The sequence below is a fragment of the Lycorma delicatula genome, chromosome 2 (genome assembly GCF_047948215.1).
Source record: "Lycorma delicatula isolate Av1 chromosome 2, ASM4794821v1, whole genome shotgun sequence".
NCBI lineage: Eukaryota > Metazoa > Arthropoda > Insecta > Hemiptera > Fulgoridae > Lycorma > Lycorma delicatula.
The window spans coordinates 117,993,312-118,007,578 of NC_134456.1; the positions used below are offsets into that span (position 1 = coordinate 117,993,312).

The following is a 14,267-nucleotide window of genomic DNA, read 5'->3' on the forward strand; positions in this document are numbered from 1 at the left end:
AAAAGAGTGCCAAAGAAGCTCACGAAATGTTCGAATCGGTGTACGGCGATAATGTGGTAACTTTGAAGACTGTGTACAAGTGGTATGACCGATTTAAAAACGGAAATGAGTCTGTTGAAGACGAGCAGCGTGCGGGACGTCCAGTAACCTCAAAAACAGTTGAAAATGTGCAAAAAGTGGAAATCATGGTTCATTCAAACAGGCGAATGACTATTCGAAAGCTATCGGAAGACCTTAATATCTCGTACGGATCCCTTCAAAGCATTTTAACTAATGAATTGCAAATGAGACGACTGAGTGCAAAATTTGTTCCCAGACTTTTGAGTGATGAACAGAAGGAAAGTCGTGTGTCAATTTGCACGGAGTTGAAGGGTCGTCTTCATGCAGATCCGGACTTCATGGCAAAAATTGTAACAGGAGATGAAATTAGGGTCTATGCCTATGACACTGAGACCAAAATGCAGAGTTCCCAATGGAAAACCAGTTCATCTCCTCGCTCTAAAAAGGAACGTCAGTCAAAATCCAACATCAAGGTCATGCTCGTTGTTTTTTTCGATAGTGAGGGCATAGTGCGATCAGGGTTCGTTCCAAGGGGAACAACTGTAAACTCTGAATTTTATGTACTGCAACGTTTGCGAAACGACGTACGAAGAAAGCGACCAGAAAAATGGACCAATGGCTTCCTTCTTCACCACGACAACGCGCCGTGTCACACCTCGCTTCTCATTCGCGAGTTTTTGGCCGAAAAAAGTGTTCCTGTCTGTCCACATCCGCCATACTCACCGGATTTAGCACCATGCGTCTTTTGGCTTTTCCCAAAAATTAAAACTGTGCTTAAAGGAAAACGTTTTGACACCATTGCTGTCATTGAGAGGGCCACGACCGAGCAGCTGAAAGTCCTTCTGAAAGACGCCTTCCAGAACTGCCTCCAGCCATGGAGTCAACGTTAGGATAAATGCATTGCTAGCCAAGGACAGTATTTTGAAGGAGATTAAATCGAATTCTAAGTAACCTTATTACTTTTTTTAATAAAAAATTATTCACCGTATTTTTTGATCACACCTCGTATATATATATATATTTTTTTTCAAAATTTATTTTATTAGATTGTAGAATATAAAATACTGATAATGTAGAAATTAAAACTGTATGTTTCATCATTTTTAAAAGAAATAGGCTATATTCTTCCTAAAATGTTATAATTGCATAAGATCTACTTTCATTAAACCTTTATATTTATTTAGTGTTAAGAGAGAAAGAAATATTTTTCAGCAGCCTTTTTAGATGTCAGGTAGGCCTTCGACAAGGTCTGGGTTTACTTTATAAAGCGAAAATGAGTTTACCTCAACCATTTTACCTGATTCTGCGTAACTACCTGTGGGGTCGTTTTTTCAAAGTTAAACATAATCAAGAATTATATTTGAGTCTTTTAACATTCAGTCTAGTATTCCTCAGGGCTCAGGTCTGGAATCGTTTTTATACTTTATCTACACTGCGGATCTTCCATCTTGCCACGAAGTCGTTGTGCCTAGTTTGCTGATGACACTGCGATCTTGGCGGTCATCAATGATTCAACACTAGCCTAAGATAAATTACGGTCTAAATTGAATCAAATGAACGGGTAGTTAACTGTGTAAAAAATAAGTTAATTCAGCGAAGTCTAGTCATGTAACATTTACATTGAGGAAAGAAGACTGTCCACCAGTCCATCTTTTTAATTTTTTTTTTACAATACTTTTTAAACATCTCCAAGACAACTGGCGCCTTCCGTTAGCCACTGCACAGCCGTCTCGAAGTGTTGTGGCAGCAGTCTCCGCCATTCCTGTCTCGTCCCTTTCGAGGGGGCTTCCCATAGCTGGGGGTCTCCCCAGCTTCATTAAAACACGCCGACCTCCTCTTCTGGACGGCCGACGCACTTCTACCAGTCTATCTGGATGGTATTTTTATTCCCCATGCAGCAACACAAGTATCTAAATTCGGGCCGATCTCCGTGGCAGAGTGCCACGGAGATCGGTCTATCACCCGGTGGTTCTGGGTTTAAATCCTACTCAGGCATGGCATTTTCATACACTACAAATTTCCATTCTCATAGGAGAAAATGTCGAAAGCAGTCGATCCCCATAATCTCAACAAAAAAAATCTAGATTTTCATCTGGAACGTCATCTGACTTGTAAACATCATGTAAGAGAAAAAAGGAAGTAGCTGAACATTATTAAGTTTAAACAAATGTACTGCTTGTTAGGTAAAAGGTCTCAGTTTTCGTTGTCAAACAAACAGTTATTGTACAAAGTACTTCTGAAACCGGTATGCACCTATGGTATCCAGATCTGGGAAACGACAAGTAAAAGCAACATTGGAATTATCCAACGGTTTCAGAATAAGATATTTAGGAGGATAAAAGAGGCACCATGGTTGGTAAGGAACAGCGAGGTCTACGAATATCTGGGGTTGTCCTATCTTCATTAAGAAACTCAATGGTTTAGTCTGAGGTATAAATTACGACTTAACAATAATGAAAACCATCTTGCTGTGAACTTGCTGGATAATAGTGAAAATCTTAGATGCTTGAAACGTATCCACGTTTTAGATCTAGAAGATAATGTGTGATATTTAATGTAAGAATTTATTCTCAGAAGTATTTTTATCTTTCGTTTCATCAATATATTTTCAGAATTGTTGATTACGTTTTGTTGCGTTCATTTCACAGGTACTCTCTCTCTCTCTCTCTCTCTCTCTCTCTCTCTCTCATGGTATGATCTATTTTCCATACATAAAACGTACGTTTTGTTTACATCGATTTTTTTTGAGAAGTTTCACTGGGAACTATCTCAATCAAGCCAATTTACTTTTTGTTTAAGTAAATAAAGCTGATTGTAAATAACAATTTGCACCAATATATATATTATATATGTTTACTTGGCTTTTTTAATGAGTTCAAAATTATACAATTTTTTATTTTAATCAATATTTTATTCCTAACATAAGAAATTGTTAGTAGAAATTGAAGTCCATTTTATCAGTTTATTGATGTCTTTAATGTTAATTTTCTACTACTGTTTTTACTTTCAATCATTTCACATACAGTAATAACTTAAGTTATATGAAGACAGCTAAAGTGAAAACCCTACTTTCAAATGGTTTTGTTTAGAATTTCAGGAAAAAAAGATTAAGGAAGAACCTATTATTTTTTTTACAATTTATAAGTAATATATAAGGCGTAGCTATAGGGATCCTAGTATACGGAAAAATAATTTATATTGAAATTATATTGTTTTTGTTTATATTAACATATAAATAAATCAGCTAACAAAGTAAATTAGTAAAATTATTGACGCTTTAAGGATAAAAACATTATAGACTGATGAAGTTACTTATTGATAAGCTAATTATAAAAATCTGATGTGGACACCACATGACTTTCTTGTACGCCTATTAAATTACATATACATATTTTTAAAAGTGCATAAAATTTTATTTCATTAATAACTTCTGATTTTTTTTATTGTTATTATTGAATTATTATTTATTGTAAAACTTTTAACAATCAGAGGTTAATAATTATTAATAAATCAATATACAATAGGATCCCGATAATTCTTCCCCTCTCTGGAAAATTTGTGATTTTTATTTTAGGGGTACAATACTGATAAACAAAAGTAAGTTAGAGTTTTAATTACTAATAAAAAATACTCTATCTGTTTAGGCCTACAGCATAAATATTCACTAAACTGCGTTTATTGTTATTTTATTAGCCTACTGTTCGTTATGTATAAATTACAGTAATCGCGAGAGTAAAGAACTGATAACATTACTTTACATAAAATTCATTCATATAAACATTTTCATTTGGGCACTATTATCTAATCAGTATTTACATATTTCTTATGCAGCATAGTACTTTATCAAAAATACTATAGTACGTCATTTCCTTTCCGTTTCTGAAAATAATTACAGTAGTGCTCTGCGTAGTGTGAGTCAGTTGTTCGTACTAATGTCGTAGTGTCGTACCTATTAGTGTCTACTGTACTTACGGAGCAAAAATGTCTATCAAACGTGGAAGATATAAAAGTTTAGAATTGACAAAAAAGTTTGAGATTCTTCAACGCCCGCGTAAGCGTGAAAGTGCCGTTAAATTATCACAGGAGTTCGGAATTCCTCGTACGTCAGTAGACGATATTAAAAAAAAAATGCTGTTGAAGTAGAAAAATTTATGAGTAAAATGGAAGTTACTGACTGATGTAACAACGAGAAAGAGAATGAAAAATGCAGAAAATGCTGAACACGGCGAGGCAGTGTACATTTGGTTCGCACAACGTCGTAGTAAAAGCCTAGCTTTAGGTGGTTCATTAATTATTGAGGCAGCTCTTCAAATGAATAAACGATTAAATGGCGATCCAAATTTTAAAGCCACCTAGCATTGGCTAAATAGATTTAAAGCAAAGGTATGGAATTTGTCAGCTTATAATTGAGGGCGAAAAATTAAGCGCTGACAGTCACGTTATTTCTGACTATTGTGATAAATTTAGTTCAAAAATTAAGTCTTAATTTTGCCCAGGTGTTTAACTGCGACGAAACGGAGTTGTCCTAGAAGACGCTTCCTAAGAAAACCTTAGCATCTTCTTCCGAGAGCTCTGCGGCTGGATACCAAGTAAGGAAATAACGCATCTCTATTATTGTATGTTGTAACGCAAATAGTTGTCATCGACTTCCTCTAGCTGTTATTGACAAGTAAAAAAACTGGAGAGTTTTAAACATATAAATCGTGACTTACCGGTGAAATATTTTTCGCAACGGAGTATTTGGATGACGCAAGAAATTTTTAGCCAGTGGTTTAGGACTGTTTTGTGCCCGAAGTCCACTGATATTAGAGAGAATAATTTACCAGAAAAGGCCATTACTTGTGATGGATAAAGCTTCTTGTCATACGGTCGACAAACTGGAAGCACTAGATGGCAATATAATCGCCGTATTTCTTCCAGAAAACACAAGCTGTTTACTCCAGCCTATGGACCATGGGGTCATGGTAAGTATGAAGCGACGTTATAAAAAATTATTAATGCAAAATTTAATTTTATGCGAAAATGAATTACAGTTCGAAGATTTTTGGAAATAGTACACCATAAAGGATGCAATACATATTATTGATGACGCTTGGCAAGATATCCCGGGAAAGACGTTAAGTTGAGCTGGAATAAACTATGGCCTTATCAGCTATCAGAATCAGAAACTGAAAAAGAAAATGCTGAAAAAATTTGAAATCGAAAGAAATTTGTGACAGCATTCCTGGTTTAAATGATGTTACAAATGAGGAGGTAGAAGAATGGGTAAAACTAAACGACACAGATTTAGGCTACAAAATATTAAATGATGAAGAAATTGTTAATCATATTAAAAATAAAGAAAATTTAAAGGAAGATGCCGAAAGTAAAGAATTCGATGATAATCCAGTGAATAAAATGAGCGGCAAAGAAGTTGTGGAGATGCTGACGAAATGCATCGAATGGCATTTCGCTCAAAAAGAAGCACAGGTGGCGAAGTTAATTGCTATGCGACAAGTTTGTCTGCATCAGAAAAAGAAAGGAAAGTACAAAGAAAAATTACAAATTTCTTTAGAAAGTAAAATGAAGTGTAAATATGTAAACGTAAATTTAAATACAGCACCTTTTAGGTTACAGATTTTATAGATAGAAGTACTTAAGTAACGAAACATACGCCTAAAATGTTCTGTAATTATTTAATTATTGTGTGTTAGTCTTTGACTTACGTGTTATAGTGTTGTTTGTGTAGCGATTTTTTTAAGTACACTACAGTATGCACGTAATTTTTATAAAAAATTGTATTAGTTTACTTATCTAAGTATACTACATATTGTATAATAAAATACTAAATGTTCAGTAGAATATTGTAGTTAAATTTCATCAGTTTGCAGTCTTTTTATGACTAACTCGTTTGAGTTATGCTAGATACATGCATACGTACGTACAGACGTCACGCTAAAACTAGTCAAAATGGATATTTCCGTTGAAATCTGAAAACCGAAATTTTCCGCGATTACAATACTTTCTCGTACGACGTACAAGGAAAAAATTAGTATTCAGAATGCATTTATTTATTTATTAGGAGAGGAGGAAGAAAAAGAGGAAGGAAGAGGTCTACTTCGGAATATTACTAACCGGCTTTGCCATAGGTGAAAATAACGCTGTTCAATAAGCATCTACACGAGAAGCATAATAAATTAGTGTTTATTATTACAAATTTACGAGGTTAGTATTCGATATTCTATTATTTGTTTAACGAATTATAATTAATTATTAATTTTTATTTAAAAATTTTCCCATATTAGCCGAATTAATATAATATTTCATTATAATTCGGTAAACTTCTTTATCCCCCCCCCTCGTCCAACCGCTAAAGTCCATGGCTTCCCTCGTCTTCTATTACATTGTAATTAAAAATAAATATAACAAAAATTTAGGCAGAAGTTATTTAAAGGTTTCTTCGATAGAATTTAACAATTAAACAAATCTTAATTTTATTTTCTATTTTATTCATTTGATTTTTTTAGTTATTTGTATTTTTATAAAAACAAGAAAATGAGGAAAAAATTAAATTAATTTTAATATCTAGGTTAGAATAAATAAAAGGAAAAAGCTATTCTGCGAGCAGCAGTGATTAGAAGACATTTTGAAATTGTAACTCCTGAAAAATAATCTCTTTTCCTGGTTTATTTTAGCCTGCCGTTGAGATTTAGTTTAAACGAGCACCAGTGATTAGAAGACATTTTGAAATTATAACTCCTGAAAAATAATCTCTTTTCCTGGTTTATTTAGCCTGCCGTTAAGATTTAGCTTAAACTTTAAGCGTTGCTTTAGCTTGAACTGAAATCTTTCTGAATTTCGATGTTGTTGCGAAAATATCTTTTATACAGTAAGTGTAAGTTAATATCGTACTGAATTTTTATGACGCCAATTAGGGAGAAAATTTTATGGTTTTGAGGGTAATTTGATTTTAAAAAAAATGGCGTCTCAAAGGTATATTTTAATTATCATGTAACCATTTTTTAACACAATAAACGACTGTCAAAAAAGCCAGTTTTCTGTTGAAAAAAAAATTATTTTTTAATTGAAAATAACTTAAAAATGAAATCTGCAGAAAATTTAATTTTTAGCAAATTATTATAAATATATAAAATGGATTAAAGTGTTACAGAATAAATTTTATTGAAATGGAAACCACAAATAGTGAAGTAGTTATTCTAATTCTAAGATAAATAAAAATCATAATTAATGACAGAAGAGAATTCAAAATTATTTAGTTTAGTATACCAAGACGCTATTCAAAGGTTAAAGACACTATTTTTCATTGTTTATGCATAAACTAGTACGATGTAGAATATCAAAGGAAATTCTACTAAGAATATCAAGGTCATCCAAATGCATTATTAAAAATTATGCTGATTAATTCTTCTTTTGATTATTAATTTATATTATGTAAACTACTTACTTAGTATTTATTTATACCTACAAACAGGCAAGGGAATTAAAATAAGGCTACCTTGGAAGTCAGTATTGGACTTATTTGTTCAATCCATCTGTTTTTTAAGTAAGGTTTAAGCGCTGACTAAGTTCATAAAAATAATCAGGAGGTACCAGTCCTGTTATTAAATATTTTGGGTCTTTACCAGCTGTACTACTTCTATTAAGAATTGTAAGAGGTTTTTTTGCACATCCACTTCCCGTAAGGCGATCATGAAAAATAATTGATTTTCATTTATTTAACGCTATTTACTAGAAATATGTTTTAAAAAATTTGGTTACATTTATTTTTGTTGATTTTCAGTAGTCCGCTAAAGCTTATTCTTCAACTTTCATTTCAAAATTAAAAATTAATTTTCAGTAATTAAAACTTAATTTACAATATCTGGAATTTTTAACTTAAATTACAAAAATTTATTATGTGACAATCAGATAGTAAAAAGTTTTGAACGGTAGACAAATAAAGAAATTAAAATTTCTCTTTGTTAACTTTTTCCATTCTTTAGTACTTGTTATAGTTATTTGAAATGAAAATTTAGCGCAAGGGAAATTTTCCTAGTACTTAATTGAGTACTGGAATGTACTATTTGAATAATATTTTCTTCTTCAATAATAGGGTCGTTGTACGGAACATTAAAAAGAGCAAGCATTCGGCCCATAAATACAATCAAAGAATGATATAAAATAAAGCGAAAAATGTATTAGCGAAAATACGTAGTAGAGACGAAAGAAACAAATCGCGTTCAGCATACAGTTTGATACGAAAAAATATCTTATTACGAATAAAACTGTTAAACAGTTGTTTTTCAACGTAGATATTATCAGGTTAAATATTTTATCATTTTTGTACTGAATTATTGCAAACTAAAAATTATTATCGTAATCATATAGGATGACCAAAATAAGAATAAAATATGTTATTTTATTACTCCTATTATTTTTACGATATTTTTAAAATTATTCATAACACAATAAAATTGTACAATAACAATAATAATAGTATAAATAAAAATAAAAATTTAACAGACCCCCAATAGCTATCGTCCTATTTCTTTGGCGTGTGCTATGGGAAAAATACTGGGAAAAATGATTAATAATCGACTCGTCTGGGTTTTGGAAAAAGAAAACCTGATATCACCGTATCAAGCAGGTTTTCGGCAATACCATTCTACCACTGATCAAATGATCAGTGATGAGCTTAGAGGACATTATATATAACAGCTTTATTAAAAGGAAACATTGTGTCGGAGTCTTCTTTGATCTTCAGAAGGCTTTCGATATGACCTGGCGTCATGGTATAATGCTCCAGATACATGAATTCGAGGCAATCTGCCTATGCTGCTCAGCAACTATATGAATGACCGTACCTTCCTAGTACGCGTCAACAATGAATATTCATGTGAAAGAATCTTGGAAAATGGCATACCGCAGGGTTCGCCGTTGAGCGGTACCTTGTTTACCATTGCGATTAATAAATTGATATTAGCCATTCCAGTAGAAATCAGCAAAAGCGTCTATGTTGATGATCTGGCAATTGTGTATGCCAGCAACAAGACTGCTATGGTGAGGTACAACGAGCGATCAATGCTCTAAATGAAGTTGCAAGGAATAACGGATTCCAATTCTCACCAGAAAAAACGTGCTGTGTACACTTTTGTAGGAAGAGAATTCCTCATCAAAGTCCTGCGTTGACAATTGATGATAATCCAATACAATATAAAGACAGCGTAAGATATTTAGGAATAGTATTGGATAAATCCCTTACATGGGGATTACATATACAGGACTTAAGTGATAGATGCAAAAGAGCCCTAAACATTATAAAATGTTTATCGAACTTAAATTGGGGCTCAGACAAAGAGACATTATTGAGATTGTATAAAGCATTGGTTCAATCTAAACTAGACTACGGATGTATCGTATATTCATCCGCTAGAAAGTCGCACTTAAGAAAGTTAGACGTAGTTCATAACAGCGGAATAAGATATGCAACAGGCGCTTTCCGCACCACTCCGGCGGTTAGTCTGATGTCTGAAGCTGGAATAATGCCACTACATTATAGAAGAGAGATCCTTTTGTTTAGATATGCAGAAAATGTATGGGCTTTCCCTGCTCATATAAATAATAAATTGTTTACGAATCATCCCATGGCTGCATTATACGAACGTCGTGCTACCTATTCCAGACCAGCCGGAATTAGGTACCATGAATTAAGAAATAAATATGAAATTGCCATTCCAGATACATTGGCAATTTCTACTAGAGAAATACCGCCATGGCTCTCGCCAGCGGTAAATACAAGTTTGGATCTCTCTCAAGGAGAAATAAAAAAAAAACCAACAGTGATCATCCAGCAGGAATTTTTGGCAACCGTCAGTAGCTACGAAGAACATATTAGAATTTATACTGACGGTTCTAAAACCGAACATGGTGTTGGATGCTCAATATATGTAAATGAAGAAGCCCACTTTTGGAAACTGCCAGATGTGGCCAGTGTCTACACGGCAGAACTCCCTGCAATTCAGCAGGCTCTTCGCTACACTGAACACTATTGCGAAGAGAGAGTGCTAATATGTTCCGATTCATTAAGTGCACTTGTCGCAATTCGGAACAAGAACATTAAGGATGTCCTAATTGCAAACATCCTGTCCATTTTATACGTACTAAAACAACGAGGACAGCGATGCGTATTTGTATGGACTCCGGGGCATGCTGGTATTACAGGTAATGAAATCGCAGACGAAGCTGCCAGAAAGGCAACAGTCTGCGATGATTTGGATGTATTTCCTGTAAGAGTGGCAGATGTTAAAAACCGTCTAACAAACATAGTAAGAAACAAGTGAAACGCTGAATGGAGGAGTTTAAATACAAAATTAAACTCAGTAAAAACTTCTCCTTATAAATGGAAAAGCGACTTTAAGTTGACTCGCCGTGAACAAGTAGCGGTGACCAGACTTAGAATCGGTCACGCGCGATTAACAAATTTATATTTGTTAACCGGCGAAGGGAGTTCGTAATAACCGGGACCAATGTGCGGTGTTCGTAATAAAACACTGACAATAAAGCATCTAATAGAAGAGTGTGCCATATATGAGGACCTCAGAAAGAGGTTCCGTCTTACAAATAATATTAGTGCTGATCTGGATAATGGAAATTAAGAAAATATAGTTGCATTTTTACACGCCAGTGGACTTCTTAAAAGTCTATAAAATGGAAGTTTAAAGCTGTGATAAAAGATACTCTAAGCGGTAGTTTTATATATATATATATAAGGGAGTATCGAAGCGTGGCACGTATAGTGACGGGAGGTAGCCCTCTTGCCTAGGCCATTTTGGCTCACCTGCATTCAAGAGCAGTGAGTCCGATGATGGCATGGGGGACCCTCAAGGGTGGATTAAGGGCGCGAGGCTATGGATGTATGCCGTGCATGCATATAGCCTGTTTATAAGAAGGATTAAACTGCCTCGGCACCCTGGCGCGACTGATATACTGCTCAACGGCGGTTCTGGTCGCCCCGAGGGTGCTTAAACAAACTATAAATGAGACTCGTAGAAGAAAGAAAGAAAGATATGGTATTGATAAGCTGAAATTTTAATTTTTATGGTCTTTTGAGAACCTATCTCAAATTTTAATATTGGGGCCCTTTACACCCCGTAAGTGTTTGTGATTGTCCTTGTCTTTTATGTCTTAATGTTTATTGTGAAGTTTGTGTTTTTAAATAAAATGTAAGGGCCCTTTACACGCTTACATATGACGATCCTGATGGAGATAATAATTTCTTTTAAATAATGTGACGAGGGCTAATGACCTTAGCAGTCGATGCCCGTAAAAATTCACTTAAAAAAAAAAAAAAAAAATAGTATAAAATAATAAAACATCATCAGATAATTGGGAGCTCATCATAAATTTATGAACTTTTAAGATTTATCAAATTAAATACAAAACGACAAACTTTTTTCCTTAATTAAAGTCGTCAAAAAATTGGTAAAATTTTATTTTGTAAAAGTAATTTGGGAAAATTTTTCTTCAGTCAAACTTGAAACAAAACATTCTAAAGAATGCATTTCTGATGCATGTCTAATTCTTCATTGAAAAACTCAGTAGGCTACATTACCTGGGAAAATTTTTTCTCGGAAGGAATGACACTGCCAAATTATTATTATTCATTAATTTAAGAAAAAAATGTTAATAATTAGCAAAACCAGCTTTATTTTTAAAATAAATTATTTTTTTTTATTTTCCGTGTTAATGCCTGGATTTATTGATTTCACTTTATTTTAGTATAAATAATTTAACTGATTATCGATCATATAAAATTGATAATTCTTTCAAGCATTTGTCTTGCAATAACCTTCGAACTTACTTTTGAAAAAGTATTTTCAAAATTAGTTGGAATCTATAACTGAACAGTAAACTTGGATAATTTGGGTATCTTATTTATCCTTTTCAGTCTCAAATATAAATCCGTTCTAGAATACTAAATACTAACCTTCTGTGTAAAACTGCACAAATAATGGTGTTATATAGAAAGCCTTGAATAAAATTACAGTAGATTTACATACAGTTGTTTTTATGGGAATGCAAATTACCTTGACAGACTGGGATTCTGCCTATCTGACACCCAATAGTATGGGAATCCTACTAGAGTGCCACTACTCTACTTATAGGACCAGGCCCTAAAATCGCCTCTGGTACCCATCCCTTACGGGAGGGTGGCTCCAAGTTACGAGCCTTTTTGCCGACTTTCAACGGAAAGGAAGAGAGGGTCAAGGAAAATAAGCTTACAAGCAAATCGTTCCATCGGGTTCCTGTCACCTAACACTCTACTGGATCAGAATGAAGTCCTAAAATTCACATAAACAACGAATATTACTAAGTTTTCTGTTTCTTACTCGTCAGTTGAAAGACGCAGCATCAAAAGACGTTATTGCAGGAGACTGTTGCACCCTCCAAAATCCTTTCGTTCTGTTCCGTATGGAGTTAAAATGTATTTATGAAGCAATCAAAGTTTGATAAGAAAAAATATTATTTATGTTATTTATATACAAACTGAAATTTTTATCCATTGAAAGTAAATTGTAATCGAACTTCATAATTTTTATTTAGATTACATAATACGTAGAATCAGCGTCTAAAAAAAAAAACAGATATACTTTCTAGGATATAGATTATTTTTTGTAGTGTTTTACTTCAACTACATATGTAATATATTCAGAAGTGAACACAAAATACTATTGGTGTAGGTATGATTCAGCCACGAATCTCGTCCTGATCAGTAAAAGAAAAGCAAACAAGATGTAGCTGAACTGTTAAGTTACAACATGAGGCTAGATATGATATTACATAAAAAAGAATTTTCACCTATTCAATGTGTAGTGTAATTTTTATTTGGTTATATATTATATTAAATATAAATATAATATTTAAATATTATAATACATATTTCCCTTTTAATTAATATATTTGGTAGTGTTTTTAATATAGTGATGGATATAAAAAAAAGTCAAAACCTCTTTACCTTTCTCCTTAATACTTTAATTAACTCACTATAAGGAAATATTATTATGAATTTCACGTCTTATGTCAGCCTAAATAATGGATTGATTTTGGAATTAGAATTCTATACACTATTTCTTTTTTTTGATTTCACCCAAAATAATGAAACATACTCGTATAAATAATGAAACGATTTTAGAGTGATCATCTAACGCAAAAGACATTAGGCTGATTGATTATTACCTTACGAAAACCTGGTATTTTATTTTCCAGATTATTTCCCAGGAATTCAACCTCATGTAATATAAAATGTAATCTTGTGGCAGATGATTTCATTCTATGGCTTCTATACTGCAATATTAATTTATAAAAAATTACTAGCTGAATAAAATATTACTGAATAGTATTATCACAAATTGAATTTTAATTATTAATAATATTGTGTTTATTTTAGAAAATATTTTATAATAATCATAAATTGAATAATTTTAATTTTATAGGAGCTGACATTGAAATTTACGGAATGCATTGGTTGATTCAAGTAATTTTGATTTTTGCAATACTGGAAAATACGGTATGTCAAATAAACGATCCATCTAATTCGACAATTGAACCTGTTATTTCTTCAAAAAATATTCAAAAAAACAATCGATTTATTGCTCCACTCTTACAGTGTCGAGAAGGATTCGTCAGAGATTTTAGTGGAAGCTGTAGACGAGTTATCAAACTTAACAGATCCGGCAATTACTCTATCAAAACTGAATAGCAGTTAAAGTTAAATGCGTAAAGAAATTTGCACTTGGAATTTTTGATTATTATTCATTATATGATACAATAGTGTTGTAATATATTAAAAATGTTTCTTATCTTCTTGCTGTTTTATTTGAACATTATCTACCCACAGGTTTAACCACACTTATATCCTTTCCGGCATCTTTCTCGCTACTGGTGATTACTTATGATATGTAGGTCTGAGATATTAAACTATATCAAAGTTTTATGGAAACATAACACAATCTAAAGATTATATTATTTTTAAAACATTATGTAGTATAAGACCTTAAACTATTAAGTACACGATTACAAAACTAACATTATACCACTAATTCATGATCCATAAAACAAACTATAAACGTCGTTAAAGCCATTATTCAAACAAATTAATTTGTACGTATATCAACCACTTAAAAACGTTTTCTGAAACAAATTCTATTCAAACCTTTCCAATGATATTT

The 14,267-nt window shown here is 32.7% G+C and overlaps 1 long non-coding RNA gene across 1 annotated transcript; it reads left to right on the plus strand.

Moving 5' to 3' along the window:
* The first annotated feature begins 6,127 nt into the window (after nt 1-6,127).
* LOC142320239 (uncharacterized) lies at nt 6,128-13,902 on the plus strand. The gene is made up of 2 exons (XR_012755323.1): nt 6,128-6,264; nt 13,533-13,902. It is a non-coding gene; the product is annotated as an uncharacterized LOC142320239 (long non-coding RNA).
* Nucleotides 13,903-14,267: the final 365 nt, after the last annotated feature.